This window comes from Coenobita brevimanus, chromosome 70 (genome assembly GCF_032717465.1).
Source record: "Coenobita brevimanus isolate Jiangsu-jjx chromosome 70, ASM3271746v2, whole genome shotgun sequence".
NCBI lineage: Eukaryota > Metazoa > Arthropoda > Malacostraca > Decapoda > Coenobitidae > Coenobita > Coenobita brevimanus.
In genome coordinates, this window is record NC_137023.1 from 45,010,514 (window position 1) to 45,029,506 (window position 18,993).

The following is an 18,993-nucleotide window of genomic DNA, read 5'->3' on the forward strand; positions in this document are numbered from 1 at the left end:
CAGTTGCCTCTCGAAGAACCATTACTTTTTGTGTATTTTCCCATCATTTTAGTATAATTCATGACATTACAGCTGCATCAACAATTTTATTTCCATTAAAACTTCTAACCATATTCAGCTACTTTGAAATTTTCTTTCATTAATATCTTAATATTTCGTTTTCTCCATTATTTAGTGTTTCTCAGCACTGACAATATCTAAAGTTCATTACATTCATAACGTTATTTTTACTGCTTCCTAAATGCTCCCCTTTTTTCAATAGTTTTTTAATATTTACATAATCGAGCACCTTATATCAGTAGCTCCCAACAACCTATTTTTCTTTCCTATCTTCCACTTATCTATTCTAATACCAATTATTTCACTATTGTTCTGTCGATAGTAAAAAAAAAATTATACTGAACGGGCTAAATGTTGTAGATTATTACAGCCTAGCCTCGGGCCCCTATACATGTCAAGGGGTAAAATAGTAGTGGCTAATATCGTCCAAACCTTTGTGAACATGTCTCGATCACAGCTTCCTATGCCTTATTATTCCACGTTCCTCTCTTCTCTTATTCACTCACGCTCATTAATTCACTCACTTTCATAAGCTGATTTATTTATTTTCACTCTCTTTCAATCACTCACTTATTCACTGACTCATTCATTCACTCTCATTCACTCACTTTCAGTCACTAACGTCAGTCACACTTCCAATCACTTAATCACTCTCCTTCATTGCGTAATTCATACACTATATCATTCTCTCTCTCTCTCTCTCTCTCTCTCTCTCTCTCCCTTATGGTCGGCAAGCTCAACCATTACCAGTTTACGCCAGACGATTTCATTTAGCCGAGAGTTTGCTGTACGAGCCTGCAATTTATTATTGTCACCATTAACCTTACATAGAGGTTTCTATCCAAGTGAACGACAGACGATTTTAATCAGCAGGCAGTGAGTCTAGAGCCAGTGTGTGTGTTAATATGGTAGTCAAGGAAAAATTCACTCCTGTTTCCGCCTCCACAGTGGCATTCGGCAGTGATCTATCTAGCATTAGCGTGAACATTATCATACTCCCTTTACTCTAACGGCCTAAAATTGTCATCTAAGTTAAATGCTCACTTGTATCAGCAGATTAACCATAGACTATGACGTTAGTCACAAAGGAGTTCTATGGGAAGGATGACCAGCCGTGGTATTGTCTTTTTCTGCCACTGAGCTAAGTAATATTGGCGATAAGAGAACTAAAATCTGGGCCAAGTTTAAGGTAAAGAACTATAACACTGTTACTAATGAATCCTTACTAACCTTCATACCTCCCCAGCGAAGCCTACCAAGATGGGGATTCATTTCTTTAAGATTCAGATAACTCATTTGTAGAAAGTCACCTCTATGGCCTTATTAAAACAGAGGACCACAGTCTATGTAAGCGTCACCATATTTTTGTCATGTTCTGATCATTAGATGTGGGTAGTCTGCATGCCACGGTACTGAGCGCCCCCAGCAGTGAGGTATGAACAACACAGACGCTGGCCCTCATCAATGCTGCCAAAAATACCAGTCAAATAAAATACTGGAGATTCCTTTCCCCTTGGCGAACTCAGTCTTACAGCGATCTCAGTCTTACTCTCTACGCGTCTAATCTTGTGCTTCCCCCAACACTTTTCCTACTTTCATTTACCTTCCCCGTATTGCTTTCAAAATTTCCCACATCTTCATTCAGCACTTTTTATTAATCGTCTCCGATTTTGTCTTAACTCACTGAATCCGGTGACTTTTTTTCTTCTTTTTCTTCTTCTTCTTCTTCTTATTATTATTATTACTCTAATCATCATCACTATTATCATTATTATCATCATTATTATTATTATTATTATTATTAATAATAATCTTGTTCTTGATTTCAAACTATCATATTTAACTTAGGAAAGCTCTCTCGTTCTGAAGGGGTTAATGAAAGTTGAACCTAACCTCTCATGTTTGAAATTCTCTTCAGATGAATAAAATCGAGAATATAAAAATAAATAAATGATGTACTCGGACGAAAGGGGTTAGATTTGCCTTAAAATATCCTTTCAAATTAATCTTCTCTGCTCTTCTCCCTGCCTCTAATCCTCTCATACCCGCCAATCTTCCTTAGGTGTTTACAGGTTTTCACTCTGAGCTGGCGTTCTTTTCTTTCTTTCTTTCTCTCTCTCTCTCTCTCTCTCATCCTTCCATACCCAGAATAGAGTCTCCTAGGCTTTTTCCTATTTCTCTCCCCTCCTCTCTCTCTCTCTTTTCCTCCCATACCCAGAGCAGTCTTTCTTAGGCTTTTTCCTCTCTCTCTCTCTCTCTCTCTCTCTCTCTCTCTCTCTCTCTCTCTCTCTCTCTCTCTCTCTCTCTCTCTCTCTGACATAATTCCAGCCCCCAAACAGTGTTGCCAGGTCAGAGGTAGGGGGTAAACGGGGGGGCGGTGAAAGTGGGCAAATATTGGGGGGAGGAAGGAGAGGGTGTTGTCGCAAGGCTGGATGTGGCAACTGTGGTGGGGGAGGGGAGGGGAGGGCGAAGAGGGGACGTGAGGTGATAGGGGAAAGGAAGAGGAAGAACAAGAGGGTGTGCAGGGTAGGGTAGGGATAGGGGGTAGGGAGAGTGTGAGAAGGGAAGACGGAATGAGAGCAAGGGAGAATAGGGGAAAGGTACGGAGATGGGGAGGGAATGGGGAGAAGAAAAGGCTACGGGAAGAAGAAATGTGCGGGGGGAAGGAGAGAGGGTAGGGTTAGGGAGAGAGGGTAGGTAGGGAGAGGAGGATGAGCAGGAGGGAGAAAGATAAAAAGGGGAGATGGAGAAAGGTCATGTGAGGAGAAGAAGAGGGAAGGGATTCGGGAAGGATGGGTATGAAGAATAAGAGGGACGGAAGCAAGAGGGGATGGGAAAGAGATGAGCTGGGGGGAAAAAGGTGAAGTAGGGGAGGTGGAGAGAAAGAGGAAGAAAAAAAAGTGTGAAAAGGAAGAGGAAAGAGGGTAAGGGAGAGAATAGGGAAGAAGAAGGAAGGAGACGGGGTTGGAGGTCGGGGAGGAAAGGAAAGTGTGAGGGATAAAATGAAGTGAGAAAGAAGAGGGAAGGGGAAGAGGGGTAAAGGAGAGGAAAAGGGAAGGAAAGGAAAAAGAGGAGAGACAAAGAAAAGGCAAGAGGAGAAGACGGCAGGAGGATGGGATGACAGGAAGAAGGGAGAAAGGGAAGAAATAGGAGGAGGAGGAGGAGGAGGAAACGGGGAGACGGGAAGGGGAAGAGGAAGGGAAACGAGGGAGGAGATGGGACAGGGGAAAAGGAATAGGGAAAAGAGAGGAGGGGCAAGGAAAGGGGGGAAAGGGAAAGAAGGAAGAGGTGGGAGGGCTTCATATGCGTCCTGCTAATGTTTGAAACCCTCTCAGTTTACACATATCTGGGCATCCATGAAAGAAAATCTCGTTTCATCTTCAACTAACCCCTTCACTAAAATAGTTATAAATTTGTCCTTACCGTTGCAACCACCAAACAATTTTTTCTTTAGCCTCCTGCTCGGGGTGAAGGTGTTTTGGGGTTCTTAAGTCTGGACATATTTCAGCCCTCATGACAAAAGCTAGTTTCCTCTTCCATTTATCCACTTCACTAGAATGGCAACTTTTTATCATACCATATTATTGCCATCACCAGACAGTTTTCTTCACAGGCGTTCTGCAGGGTAAGTGTTTGGTGCCGCTTCCCTCAGTTGGCATTTGATTGAGTATTCATTATTGGGTAGCCAGTTTTCTATTCAATCAACCTCTTCACATAGATGACTATTGTACTCCTTTCTAAATACCAACAAACAGTTTTCTTCACAGGCGTCCTGCTGGGGGTGTCTGTCCGGGGCCCCTCTCACTTTACACATAACTGGGCATTTACGACATGGAGGCAAGTTTCTCTTCAATTTAATCCCCTGCTACAATGACTGCTTTTCATTTTAAGTTTATTTTTGCTACCGCCAGAAGAGCCTTTTAAATATAGGATGGACATCTCGTATTCGAAAGTTAACAAAAAACTTATGGTGTTCGGAAAAACAAATATACAATACGCGAACAACAGCAAACAAAGTATATCAAAAACAATATCAATCTAAATCTAAATCACTGATGACAACTATAAAGCAATCTATGTTTGCAATAATAACTTATACTGTAAAATAAAATCTACCGACAAAAAAAAAAAAATCTGAATCAACTACATCAATAAAAAAATCAACATCAACAAGAAAAATCTATCATAACAATAAAAAATCTTCAGACACTGAAATACATCTAGAACAATAACATTAACACCACCACCACCAACAACAACAGCAGTAACAACAAAGAATATGAAATATAAACTGGTGACGATGAGGGCAACAGTAAAGATTTCAATATCAGCAACGACAAAACTATACAACATTGCCAACAAAAACAACAACAATCAATAACCAAGAAACAACATCAACAGGGCGCGAATCTACCGACGGTCGCGAAAATGCATCCATCTCGAGAAAGCCGTGTTTACAAGGGGGCCGGGATTGTTGGCATTATGTGAGCAATATTTACGACGGCGGAGGGCGGAGGGCCACACAATGGGGATTTTCAAAAGGCTCTGTATTCTATATGTGGGCTTACCTGGCTCTATGGCACTCTCTTCTCCAACGCTATACCCTGTTTACTTTAACTAAACGTAAATTTGTCCTCTCTCCATCTTCAATGCTGAGCTGTAACAAGAGAACGTGAAGCAGAGACGCAGCATTGTCTTTTGATGCCACTAAGCTACATGAAAGAAACTGATAAAGGACGAAAATCTCCGCCTACTCAAAATAAATGAAGTTTAATCTGTGTTGGCCAATATATTCCTGTATATTATTTGTGTCGGCTCAAAATCTTCATCAGTATCATTAACATTCTTACCTAGGTTGGAGGAATTAAGAAAAAGAAGTAGAAAACCAAAAAATCTAGAGAGTTATCAAAGCGCTCAGTATTAAAGGCAACATATCCTTTTGCTTATCATTCAAAACTTCGAAATTCTGGTCTCTATCCCACAGCCCAAACGATCAAGACAACACTGTGCTTCTTAACTCCAGTACAGGAAAAAAAAAATCGTCAGCTGTGGGGAAAAAAAAAGAAAAAAGGATGCAATCAACATACTACATCCATCCACACTGATCACTCGTCAGTCTTTTCCATCTTTATCTTTCTGCATCACACATTCAACAACTTTACCTATCCACCTTCCTGGACTTCTACGCCTCCTCCTAAACTCAAACACACTCATATAAAAAAGTAAATAATATAAATAAACTAGAAAGTGCTCAGAGAGTTAATACCTCCGCCAATACCATTGCCATTAATTGGATCCAGATCTGGATCCGTGGATATAGGATCCGGATCCGCCCCCAAATTAAATCAATTCTTTCTTGGTCGATGACCCACCTTTCCACACAATTTCATTAAAATTCATTAAGAACTTTTGGAGATATTATGCGGGATACTCCGGATCCGAATCTGCCGCAAAATGTACTGTAATTATTTCGTCCCTGGCCCATGGAACACCCTTCCACAAAATTTCATCAAAATCCGTTCATAACTTTTGAGTAATCCTGTTAACAGACAGACAGAGAGACAGACAAACCAACGCGGGCTAAAACATAACCTCCTTGGGGGAGGTAATAAATAAATGTATCTGTGTGTGTGTGTGTGTGTGTGTGTGTGTGTGTGTGTGTGTGTGTGTGTGTGTGTGTGTGTGTGTTCACATATATTAAAATTTATATACTTATCACTACCCAGTCCACCTCCATTCTCTTTCTGTGACCACACACACACACACACACACACACACACACACACACACACACACACACACACACACACACACACACACACACACACACACGCACGCACACATACATCTGTCCTTTATCAACAAACTTTTTTACTCCACATTTTTCATAATTCTCAACACTTGTACTCTGCCCAGCCTACGTACACACAGAAAATAAGAAATTGATAGTTCAGTCAAGTTTGTTTAACGTACCAAAAATTTTTGCCATTTTTGCGGCAGCAAAGGATATAGGTACATTATTGAAATCAGTTTTGCTAACTTAGCAAAATTAGCCATGGCAATTTATGATTATTTATTTGTCATTACAATATATTTTGCAAATGTGGCATTGTTTTTGTAAGAAAATGCATTTCTTAGAAGTAATAAACACAGTTTTCTCTTGTTCACATACGTTCCTTAACTCGTTCAATTAGATGGCTTACTTTACTGATTTTTTTCTTGTTACTTCTAAACGATTTTACTCAACTCAGGAAAGGTCTCTCTTACACGTAAGCCCTCCTATTGGAGAAATCTCTTGGAAGCTGGAAAAAAACAATCGTCTGCTGGTAGCAAGAATAAAACAAATGAACCTCGGATGGGTGTCAACATTCCCATAATAAAATAAGCGTGTTTAGGTGAAAGGCAAATAACAGAATTTTTATAAGGCTCGTGTGTGTGTGTGTGTGTGTGTGTGTGTGTGTGTGTGTGTGTGTGTGTGTGTGTGTGTGTGTGTGTGTGTGTGTGTGTGTGTGTGTGTGTGTGTGTGTGTGTGTGTGTGTGTGTGTGTGTGTGTGTGTGTGTGTGTGTGTCCCAGGCTTTCTATTTAGCTAACTTTCCATCTCTCTCGCTGCCTTGCTTGTTCCTCATACTTAACCCTTCCATTGTTCGTCACTTGTTATTGTTAGGCTTTGTGTTGTAGGTTTTTGTGCCCTTATTTTTAACAGTTTTTTTTCTTGCTTCTGTTCTGTGTGTATATGTGTACCGGTGTGTGTGTCTGTTTGTATTAGTTTTGTCTCTTCCTGTGTATGTATGTATGTTAAATTTTTTTTGGTGCATGTTTTCCTATCTGAATTATCATTTAGTCTCTCTCTCTCTCTCTCTCTCTCTCTCTCTCTCTCTCTCTCTCTCAATTCCTTTCAATCCTTTAAATCACCCATACCTCGTTCACCCTCTATTCGTCCACAACAATTCCTTCTCATATAAATCAACTGACATTTCCTCTTCACATTTCACCCAGTAACGTCAACCCTCACAATCTCCTATGTCCTACTCCACCTCTTTTACGTATATGACAACAATCCCTTTCCCTTTCTTCGTAACCTAAATTTAACTTTTTATCTGAGTCCTATCGCAGTCATCTTTTTTTTTTTTTTTTTTTTTTTTGCGCCAATTTCTCCCTTTCCCTTTCATACGATTCTTCTAAATTTTCGGGAGCTTTTTTTAAATTCCTTTCTCCTTTTTCTTTTTACCCTTTCACCCTCTGTCTAGATAAAAATATTCTCCTTCACTTATTCCTTTTTCTTTCTTTCTTTCATCTGTCTCTCTTTATATTCTTTTATTTATATATTTTTTCTTTCCACCCTTCCTGTGTCCCTCCTGGAAATGCTCTCTCTCTCTCTCTCTCTCTCTCCATTCTGTTTCCTGTTCCGTTTTACTCCATCTCACTTACATGTATGACTTCACTCTACCGTTTTACATTCCTTCCCTCCCTCCCTCCTTCCCTCCTCCTCCTCCTCCTCTTCCTTCTGTCATCTCCATACTTATCCCTTTCCCTCTTTTTCATTTTCTTTTGGCCTCTTTTCAAATTCATCTTTTCCTTTTCCCTCTCCATCCTCTTCCAACACTATCTCCAATTTTCTTATATCTCAATAATATCATTTTTCCTTTATTTAAACTTCTATCGCTATGTATCACGTCTCTCAGTCTTCCCTCGTCCGTCTTTATATTTCCCCTTTTCTCCTTTTTTTCCCCTCTCAAATTTCCCATTCCCTTCCCCTCTTCCTCTTTTAATTTCTTTTTCTTCTTTTCATTTTCCTCCCTCCCTCCCTCCTCCTTCCTGTTTCCGATATTTCTTTCTTTTCTCCTTTCATCTTTCTCACCTTCCTCCTTTCTCTTTCCCCTTCCTAACTACCCTTTTATCTCCTGTTTTCTCACGTTTCACTTCTCCCCTTCCCCTTCCCTCCTACCTTTCATCTCTCCTCTTCCATTTTACTCCTCTCTTCTCTTTCTCTTTTCCTCCCTCCACCCCCCTGCTCTGTGTCCCTTTTCCTCATCCCCCTTTTTCTCCTCCTCTTGTTTTCATCTTCCTCGCCTGAGAAATTTCTCTCTTACTAAAAAGGCGATATTCCCATCCTCCTGTTTTATGGCGTCTCTTGTCCTCTGTTTTCCTATCCTTTCACACACACACACACACACACACACACACACACACACACACACACACACACACACACACACACACACAATTTCCATCTTTCTCTTATCGTCATTTTTCATTAATTCATAAGTTGCTTCTTGGTCTAACAAATCTCTTTAGCACGACCGTCTTTGTCTTTTTTCTTGCCATCCCCAAACAACTAATTAACTAAACACAGAAAGGATCTTTCACCGCAAATTAGGTTTTCAACAGTATCTACTAACTTTCTCCGACGATGACTACTTTGTGTCTCTTTCTTGCCACACCAGGCCATTTTATTCAGTTTATGTGGCAGAGAACGCGATCGATTGTGCGTGTGTGTGTGGGGAGGGGACAGGAACATAAAGAATGAAGAACGCAGCGCCAAAAACTAGAGTGATAGACAGAGCATGTCCAATACATACTCTGGCCACCTCCAGATTATTCCTCGTAATGAATTTTCTTAGGCAAAACAAAAAGAACCAAAAGCGAAATCCTCTCCAGGACAAACTGAACAACAGGACCAAAATTATGATCAGTTTATTTCAAAATGCTTAGATATATTGTGATTAAAGGCCTGGAGGGTTATAAACTGAGGGAAATCCACATTAAAGAAGACAGCTCCAGAGTCTATCAGTTGCATGTTTGAAAGACTGAAAATACCGGTTAACCATTCCATTAGAAAGCTGAACAAAAAGGGGTGCCAGTGCTATACTATAAGGGTAAAAACTCCAACTTGACCAATACGCGTAACACATCTGTAACTTTTTATTGCTACTACCGGACGATTTTATTCAGCATACAGACTGGTAAAACTAGCTGGTGTAGGTTTAGCCATTACTAAAGCCATCACTACTATGACGATCTCCAAAGCTGCATCAACTTTTCTGTGCACAAATTAAATACGATATACTGTACCTTCTGTTGCAAAATAATATCAATATCATAACTTGGTCATTTTTACACACCGGAAAGTGCTTCTTGTCCCCCTTCCCAATAAAAACAAAATATAAGACATACAAATCTTACCCACTCTCCCCCTCCTTCACCTTCTTCCCCAAATTCCTACATTCTCTGGCTACCACTTTTACTTTTTACTTATTGGATCGAACTCTGTCGCTTTTTCTTGGACTCCCGTTTTAGTCGTGTCTGTTTGCAACTCCGAGTGATGAAATCTCGACCCTTTTTCCCACCCCATTACTCACGCAAACACACCCTCTCACTCACTTTATGACTCACGCACACCCTCACTCATGCCTTCTCTATCATGCTTCTTTCGTCACACTGTTTCACTTATTCACACCCACTCTGTCGAATACTTTTGTATTTGGTGGTGCGTTCTTGATACTTTATTTATGTTGTTGCGGGCGCGCGCACGCACACACACACACACACACACACACACACACACACACACACACACACACACACACACACACACACACACACAATCGATCACTCCCATGCCCCCAAGCTCTTCACTTTCAACACACGTTCTATCCCCACAACCATTCACTCTATAAGTATGTATTTGTTTCATGCACGCACACCTTCATCACCGCCCACAATACACTCCCAGGCTCTGCACTCCATGGTAAACATTCCGTCCTCACAATAATATTCTCGTCTGTCTCTCTGTCTGTCTGTCCTAAGGCAGAAGACACAACTGATAAATGGCCTCACGTACTGATAAGGTCAAAGCTCTCCTCCTGTGCTCCGACATCTATAAAGGCAACACCTACACCAATCGGTAGGGTTCTTCATAAGCTGAATTAAGTTGTGTGGAGGTAGGATGAAGCAACTATAAAACAAATCTCCTTACTGCTGGGGTCAATGTGTTTGTGGCTCCTTGTTGCGTCACCCCCGTGCCCGCCTCTCTCTCACAACATAACACACGTCATTCACTTGCAGTACCAGCAACAAAACCCTAGCACACCACACCTCCGTACACAAAACAGCAAGCGTTTTTACCTCTTTCGTAATCTAAATAAAACCATCTGGAGGCACGAGGAACATTATACAAAAGGGTTGTCTTATTGCCGGGGTCAAAGTCCTGATGCCCTTGCGTTGCGTCAGATGCCTCTCACAACACACGCCACTCACTACCAACAAAGGGGGAGACCTGACCCACCCCACCCCTTCCCAGCCTACCCAAGAGCATTCACTTCCCTCCCTCCCTCAATCCCTCTCCTTGGCACTGAGGCAACTATAACTATTTTACTCCCACCTGAAAAAATTTTGCCAAATCTCTAAATCGAGTGCCAGCTTTTGTAGGATACTGGTATACCCTTTTCACCTTAACGTGGCCCAGATTTTCGTCCCTACTCAGTTTCATTTACAAAGGTAAGTGGCATAATAAGACAGTGTTACGGCTCCGCATTATTTCACAGCTCTCCCTCGTGACCAGCATCATATTCTAATGTTAGTCTATTGTTAAAGCTAAATATTCAAGACGAAGATGTGATAATTCTTGGCTAAATTAAAATAAAAAGGATAGAGTAAACTATGTCGCAGCTATGAAGAAATGATAAGGATATGCTGTATGAATGTAGTATTATTCTGCCAAGCTGTAACATGTAAGCAGATAAATAGGGAAGCAAAACTCTGTCAGGTACAATAAAAATGACTATAGTAGAGGGGACGCAGGGGTGAGGGAGGGTAGAAAGGGAGGTGGGGGGGGGAAAGGAAGGACTGTTGAATGGGGGCACAGAGGTGAGTGCAGCGGGGTAAGGGGGGAGGGAGTGGGGGGGAATGAAACCAGAATGGTATGAAAGAGAGGTGAGAGGTGAGAGTGGGGGAGGAGGGGGGTGAGTGTGAGGTGAATGAAGGTGGAGTGGCACGAAAGAGGGGTGAGAAAGGTCAAGGAGAGGGGCAGAGACTGAGTGAATGTAAAGTGAGTTGTGGGTGGAGTGAGAGGGAAGAGTACTTAGTGAGAGGTGAGTGGGGGAGGAGACGGGGTGAAGCTGGGGAAAGGAAAGAGAGGCTGAAGCTGGGGGGGGGAGAGAGAGAGAGAGAGAGAGAGAGAGAGAGTAGTGGAGAAGGTGAAGTTGGGGAGAGGGATTGAGGGGGATGTTGAGGGAGAGGTAAAGGGGGCGACGTTAGGGGAGGGGGAGGGAGAGAGGGGGTGAAGTTGGGGGAGGGGGCTGGAGTGTGAGGTAAATGGAGGGCAGTGGCACAAAATATATTATGCGGGGAGACAGTGTAAAACCAAAGAGATGTAATTGTGAGGCGAGATGATAGTGGAGCGGCATGGAAAGGAGGTGATTGGGATGATGTGTGGCGCGGAGAGCATGATGTGAAGGGAGGTACACTGCCATGGAAAAGAGGTGAGGACGTCGAGACACATGACATCCAGATAAATGGGGGTAGAACAACACGAGAGGTGACGAGAGGTGGAGATTAAGGAAAGATGAGTGAATGTGAAAGAAGAGGAGGGTGGATTAGCAGAAAGATGTGCGAGAAGTGAGATGGGAGAGGGAGAGAACATAAGACTACAAGAAGAAAGGATAACCTCGATAGGTCACTCTGTCCATGCTAGGCACTGAGTGTGACCTGAACAGAGGTAGAGTGGCATGAGAGTGATGTGAGGACAAATGCGTTAGACTGATTATGAGCGAGAGTAAAGCGAACTGTGGAGGTTAAGTGAGAAGGAAGCGAGGAGAATGGGAGGTGAATGACGGATGAGGGAAGAGAGGCAAGTGAGGAGTGAGTGAGGAGGGAAAGGGAGTGTGAGATGACTGGAGCTATACTGCAAAGTGTAGACAGAGGAACGAGAGCTGAGGGAAGGTGGATTAAACGAAGGACTAGAAAGTGAGATGTGAAAAGAGGATTGGGTTGTGAGGAGTGAAGGGAGTGGGAGGGGAGTGGGGGTGGACTGAGGTAAGAGTGCGGTGTTAAAAAATAAAAAAAATAAAGGTACAGTGACACGAAAGGGGTAAGGGTAGGGTAGGTGAGAAGAGGGTGGCGTAGTACAGAAGAAAGGTAAATGAGAAGCGAGTGGGAGCAGAATGGGCTGGGAGAAAAGAAAATGTGTGAAGTGACAGGAAGACAGTGTGGATAGGAATGAAGAAAGTTGTAATTCACCGGGTCGGTCAGGATCACTTGATGGTCGTGATCGTCAGCTTTTACCCTCCCGGAAGGGAGCTGAGAGCTCATATAGTCCGATCTAAGGGCAAGGCTGTGACCTTCACACACCCACACACCCGTCCCCTTGCTCGAGGGGGACAGTAACCACCCACTTCGTCAGTGAAACTTTTCGCAACCTGAGCGAGGCGCGAACTCCCGTCCACCAGATGGCAAGCGAGAACGTTACCACTGCGTGTGTGTGTGTGTGTGTGTGTGTGTGTGTGTGTGTGTGTGTGTGTGTGTGTGTGTGTGTGTGTGTGTGTGTGTGTGTGTGTGTGTGTGTGTGTGTGTGTGTGTGTGTGTGTGTGTGTGTGTTTAGGAGAACAGAATTAGAGGAAATGCTTCTGAGATGAGTAAGGTGACGGTGAATGGGTAGGAGAGGCGGGGCTGGAGTTTCAAAAGGTTAAGTGTTCGGTTCGGTGACATTCTTTACATCATTCCTGCTACCTCCAGACAATTCTATTTAGTTTGGGAGAGATTTTTCGAACCAGAGGGGTTAGTATAACTTTCACTGACCTCTTTACTACAACAGATCTCCCCTAAGACGAATAAAACTGTCTGAAGGCAGCTACAATAAAAGATGATAAAACTAATTCAAGGGGATCAAAAGGTAGAAGGGACAGATTTGACGTCCAAACTATTAAAGCCGTCCCTTGACAAAAACTGCTTGTGTTCGAAAAAGGGCGATTTTTTTTTTTTTTCCAATATAACATGTTAAATGTTTTTTACCGGTATATACTTTTCCTTTGTTAAAACTTTGATAATGTTATACTGCAACAAAAGCAGTCTGCACTGAGTTGTTGGGATACGAATATGTAAATGCCTGTTCAATACAATACCGAAAATATTTATGAAATTACATCATAAGACATCAAAATTAAAAAATAAAACAAACCGAAGCCCATTGCTCTGAATATGTTAACTAAAGGATCGATACCTTAAGCAGTTTTGCCTTACCTCAGGGTCTTAAGACAGGACATATCTGTCAGACGAGTGAAAGTGGCTAATGTTCTTACTATTAATTGTAAGTATTCGGCGGTGTATGAAAGTCCATATTTTTTGACGGTCATTAATGGAACATCTATAATTGCTGGGTGTGATCAGCCTTCACTCCATATTACAGTGTAGTCATAAGCGATACTGAAAGGCCAAACAAGTTCAAGAACCGGGAGTTTGTCCACACCTTCGCGCTGCATTTTAATGACGTAAGTGTTGAATATACATGAATGGAAGTACGCGTGAGGAAGGGAGACATGGCTCGGTGGACTTGAGGAGGCAGGTACGAAAATTAGGAAAGTGTGGACGTAGGGATTGGCCAGGTGGGTAGAATGGAGAACGAGAGACTGACTAGGAGTGTATGTGAATGAGATTGAATGAGGGAGGGGAAGGGACGACGAAGATGAGACTGAGGTACTGGGTGGAAAGGTGTAGAGAGAGGGTGGTATGAGCTGCAGAGAGAGCAGCCAGATGGCAGAGCCAAGGTAACATGGAGGTAATTCGATTGTGATCACCCCTTTCGGGGTAAGACGGACGGTAGACAGACAGTAAGATAGACAGATAGATGTAAGTTCAATATATCTTTATCTACCTAACTATACATGTATAATGAGAGAGAGAGAGAGAGAGAGAGAGAGAGAGAGAGAGAGAGAGAGAGAGAGAGAGAGAGAGAGAGAGAGAGAGAGAGAGACCGCTGGGTGAGTGAATATCAGGTAAGTGGGTGCATGACAGATAAAGATTTTAGATGACTGAGGGCTGGATGGTGTGATCTGGAGTGGCAGGGTACTGGAGTGGCAGGGTACAGGGCGGGGCTAATGGGGCTGGGATGCGGGTGAGCGTAAGGTTTAGTACAGAAAAAGTGGATCTGGGTCGTGGGTATACCGATGGAAAAGAAAATCCAGGAGAGTCAAAAGCTCGAATTGTAGGAGTTTTTCTTTTTTTATTTTGTGTGTGTGGGGGGGAAAGGGGGGCAGTCCAGGATCGTCGTCATCGCTATCCTCAGAAGAGCAGGCACTATTACTATCATGATAACCACCAGTATCTTCACTATCATTTTCATCAACCAGTAGGATAAAGGTTTCTCCCAGCTTTCTCCCATCTGACCTTTAGCAGTTAGCCTGTTAGATCCCAGTACGTCTTATTTACGAATTTCATCCTACTATCAAACTCTGTGCGGTCCCAGGTTGAGACAAGAAGCTTCACGATCCGCGTTTCCTTAAAAGGGACGTTACTAATCTCCCACAAGACTAATCGACATGTCATTAATCCACCCCTGCCAATACCAGCACGTCAGTTTTGAAGAAGACAGTTCCACAATGTATTTAATATGGACGGACACTAGGTAATAGTGCCTAACTGGTAACACGAGAAAGTGTATGGTGTGTAGGAGGAATACGGGACCTCAGGGAACAGACCGTGAAGTCTATACACAGACTCGGAAAACTACTCTCTTTCTGTCTGTCTGTCTGTCTGTCTGTCTGTCTGTCTCTCTCTCTCTCTCTCGAATTATAACTGCCAACCTCTCTCTCACTCGCTCTAAATTTGGCTGGACACCCTACTGTTCTACTTCATCAGTTATCTAAGCTAAGAAAAAAGTGACCTACTATTTTCTGCTTTTTAACAGCAGTGGTTACGTCATCAATTTTCGTGTGTTCCCTAATCCAAAAAAGGCACTCATTCCTTCCACACGAATTAACATCATCCTTTCTACTGTTCTCTTGTCACTAATAATCATACGTCCACAGAACGAAATTTCTGATCCATAATATTACAAAAGAAAAAGACACTGAACTTATAGTTTTTATCTCCTTTTTAGATGTAGCTGATGATCTGTTTACAAAATTCCCCTCTGCCTACTTATATTTTCTGATTCTTCTCACAGGCTGGTCATCATGAACTGAGTCTGAGCTGCTTAAGTACATGAAGGTGCACTACTCAACGAACTGTAACACTTCCAGTTTTTAAAGGAAGGGATTTAGTTTTTTTAGAGTAACATTCGTAATCTTTATATAATTCTAAGGCGTATAATTTTAGACTCGCTCTTCGATTCAATAAAACAGACACACAAACACAAACACAAACACACACACACACACACACACACAAAACGGTCACACGAACCAGACCCAAAAATAACAACATATACGAGTACAGTACTTGCGAGACAAAATTGAGGATCCGACGCCACACTAATTTATTCTAATTTATTCCGAACTCCGCTTTTTATTTTTTTCCCGCAGAGGAGGTAGTCTGAAAAAAGGTGGGTTTGAAGAAGTGGGTGTGATTTGTAAGCTTAACTCTTTCACTACGAGGATGGCCCCCCTTTTTTTTGCCTAATTTTCCTGCTACAGATAGATCATTATATTCAGCTTAACAGACTCGCTCTCCAGTGACGGTGTTAGGTATTGCTTTTATTTAACCATTCACAGAGGAAGTCCACTCCTAATTTGATAAAAAAATGTCTGTTCATTGAAGGAAAAAAAAAAAAAACAGGTTATACGGGTTAAAAATGTGGGTGAGAGGAAAAGTGTGTCTGAGAAGAAGTGGGTTTGAAGACAGTGCGTGTGAAAAGCGAGTGGGTTTGGAGAAGAATGGGCAGGTTTGAAAAGTGGGTGTGATAAAGAGTGGGTCTGATGAAGATGAAGAGGCGTGCATCTCACTGAAATCAAGATGGGTGGGTCTCATGACGAAGAAAAAGTCTGATTAGGAAGAGTGGACCTGTGAAAATGAGTAGGGTCTGCTGGATAAGTGTGAGTCTGATGAAGAGGGGTGGGTCTGGCAAAGATGAGGAGTGGGTCAGATGAGGATGAGGATGAGTGGATCTGGTGAGGATGAGGAGTGGAGCTGGTGAGGATGAGGAGTGGATCAGGTGAGGATGAGGAGTGGATCAGCTGAGGATGAGGAGTGGATCAGCTGAGGATGAGGAGTGGGTCTGACGATGGTGAGGATGGGGCATGGGTCTGGTGAAGATGAAGAGTGTGTCTGAAGATGATGAAGAGTGGTTTGAAGAATATAAAGGGTGGGTCTGGTGAAGAAGTGTGTGTCTGAAGTAGTAAGTCTAAAAAGTAGGCATAAAAAGGTGGATCTGAAAAGGAGTGGGCCTGAGAAGTGTACATAAGTACGAGGGGAAAATGTCTCTTAAAAGATGAGTCTGAAGAAATGCGAATGTGAGAGAAAATATGTTCCAAAAACTAATTAGTGAAGAAACAGTATCCTCAGTTATAAATGAATATGAGGGCAACTGAATCTTGTCCTGGGAGGAAGAGTGATAGCCGAAATTAACCTTTTCTCATACTGGCAAAGTAGGAATGGGGAACGAGTGTCTAGTGAGTGATGCATGCGAAAATCTAAGTGATCTAATGGCTGTGTGTGTGTGTGTGTGTGTGTGTGTGTGTGTGTGTGTGTGTGTGTGTGTGTGTGTGTGTGTGTGTGTGTGTGTGTGTGTGTGTGTGTGTGTGTGTGTGTGTGTGTGTGTGTGTGTGTGTGTGTGTGTGTGTGTGTGTGTGTGTGTGTGTGTGTGTGTGTGTGTGTGTGTGTGTGTGTGTGTGTGTGTGTGTGTGTGTGTGTGTGTGTGTGTGTGTGTGTGTGTGTGTGTGTGTGTGTGTGTGTGCGCGTGCGCACTACTGATATGAGCAGACTGCGAACAAATACAATCACATGAATGGATATACAGTACTTCCACACACCATTTTAATTGTCCACATGGCAGAGGTATAAGACAAAGTGAGTGCAGAGGACAAATGCATCCGGACAGTGGGTGTGAAAAGTGGATTACGGGATGAAGGTAGCGAGACACCATATGCCGTGAACAATTAACCAGCCCCTACACCATGTTTCCCTCACTCATAAACTCTTCCCCATCCACCACCCTATTTTCATCACCCGGGTTACGTAAACAGTGGGGAAACAGCATGAATAATAAACACGACTACGAAGCATTATTATAATCTGATACAGGAGAAAGGAAAATCACTTAAGTAAAAATTATCATTATCATGCTAATCATCATAACATCGTCATCCTCATTTTCATCATTATCCTGGTATCCTTATTTCCACTAAATCATAAATAACGTAGGTAGGCTCTGGAAAAAGAAAAGGGGAAATGCACAAGAGTAGACATACCCAACATAAAGTATCATCAGTCCTTATTACCTGAGCAACTTTCCACTACTGTAAATTAGGAAAAGTGGGGGAAGGAAAAAAAATGCAAAAGTAGAACTACGATCACAATAATCCACATAATTCTTCCCTATTCCCCCGTTATATACGAGGTGAACACAAAATACATAGAAGTTGAACTATCACCAGCGCGTTCAGTAAATAGAAGCTCAAACTTTCACTGACTACCCAAGCCTCGGATGACCTAGATATTATGCTTATCCAATATGAGTGTCATACAGGCAGGCAACATATTTTCTCTTAAGTCCTAATTTTCCCACAAAACAAGACCCACATTAAATTACATCAATGTTCCTAACTCCTGGGTGAAGAGGTACGAAGGAAATTCTCTGCTCACAGTATGCAAAATAATGTGCTCAACTTTCGTCTCATCTCTTCAGGCCTCTCCTACGTAAACACTCTCGCCTTCTTACGACTTACACGAACGTGGTAAAATCGTGTACCATTAACTGGAGTAAAATACTAAAGGTGCAAGGACTATAACAGGGTTAATAGTGACAGTAATACTGTACCACTAAGGCTCCTATAAATGAATCTCAACTGAGTTAAATTAATTACCTAATGTTAACTGGCCTCAAATAAGAGATGCCGCTACCATAAGAGGGTTAATGGTGACAAAAATAACACTCCCAAGCCGATATGACTCACTCATTGCTGACTACACTCGTCTAACGTTACCTGAAATAAAATACTAGAACTGTCCCCCATCATGAGTTACCAAACAACGGAATTAGGAGAATTAGCATCCAAGTACCCAGAGAAAAGGACCACGCTTCCATTCACTGATCATTCACGCCATCGATATTCCAAACTTATAGGATCAACAGAAAATGGGAATCCTTGGCTCTACGGATCAATTATACTTAAGGATCCATAAAAGCCACTTGCATGTGTACAGGAGCTGCCCGGCCACGTCAGGCGTGTGCAAGCCAGACCGATACAATACACACACATACAAGATGGACATGCAGCCAGCCCTTGGTACATTTCCTGTCGCCTCAAATTAATCACAGATGGAGGTGTATTCTTCTAGGCTTAGAACGTTCCAAGGTACCTGACTTCTTAGCAGCTTGCTAATATTACGCAATGTTTCTCTTATATAACAGTCTTTTTAATATCGACGTAAAATATCAAACGAGAATATTATTACACAATTTTTCCAAGTCTTTCTCTCTCTCTCTCTCTCTCTCTCTCTCTCTCTCTCTCTCTCTCTTAAAAAGTAATGTCATGTTCAGGCACCTCAAGGTGAATGGATCTTGAAACTGGTTTTCGTTCTGCTAGTTTTCTTTGAGTGTGACAATGTTTGCACACTCAGCACTGGGTTCTTTCTATTTGTATCAGGAGGGCAAAACTAAACTGTTAAGGAACAAATCCAAGGGAGGCTCCTGTGACAAAGAAGGCAAGACTCCTTGGATATACCGAGTTACTACTTCAACAAACCAGGTAAACTTTATCACAAAAACTACCTGCCCGACC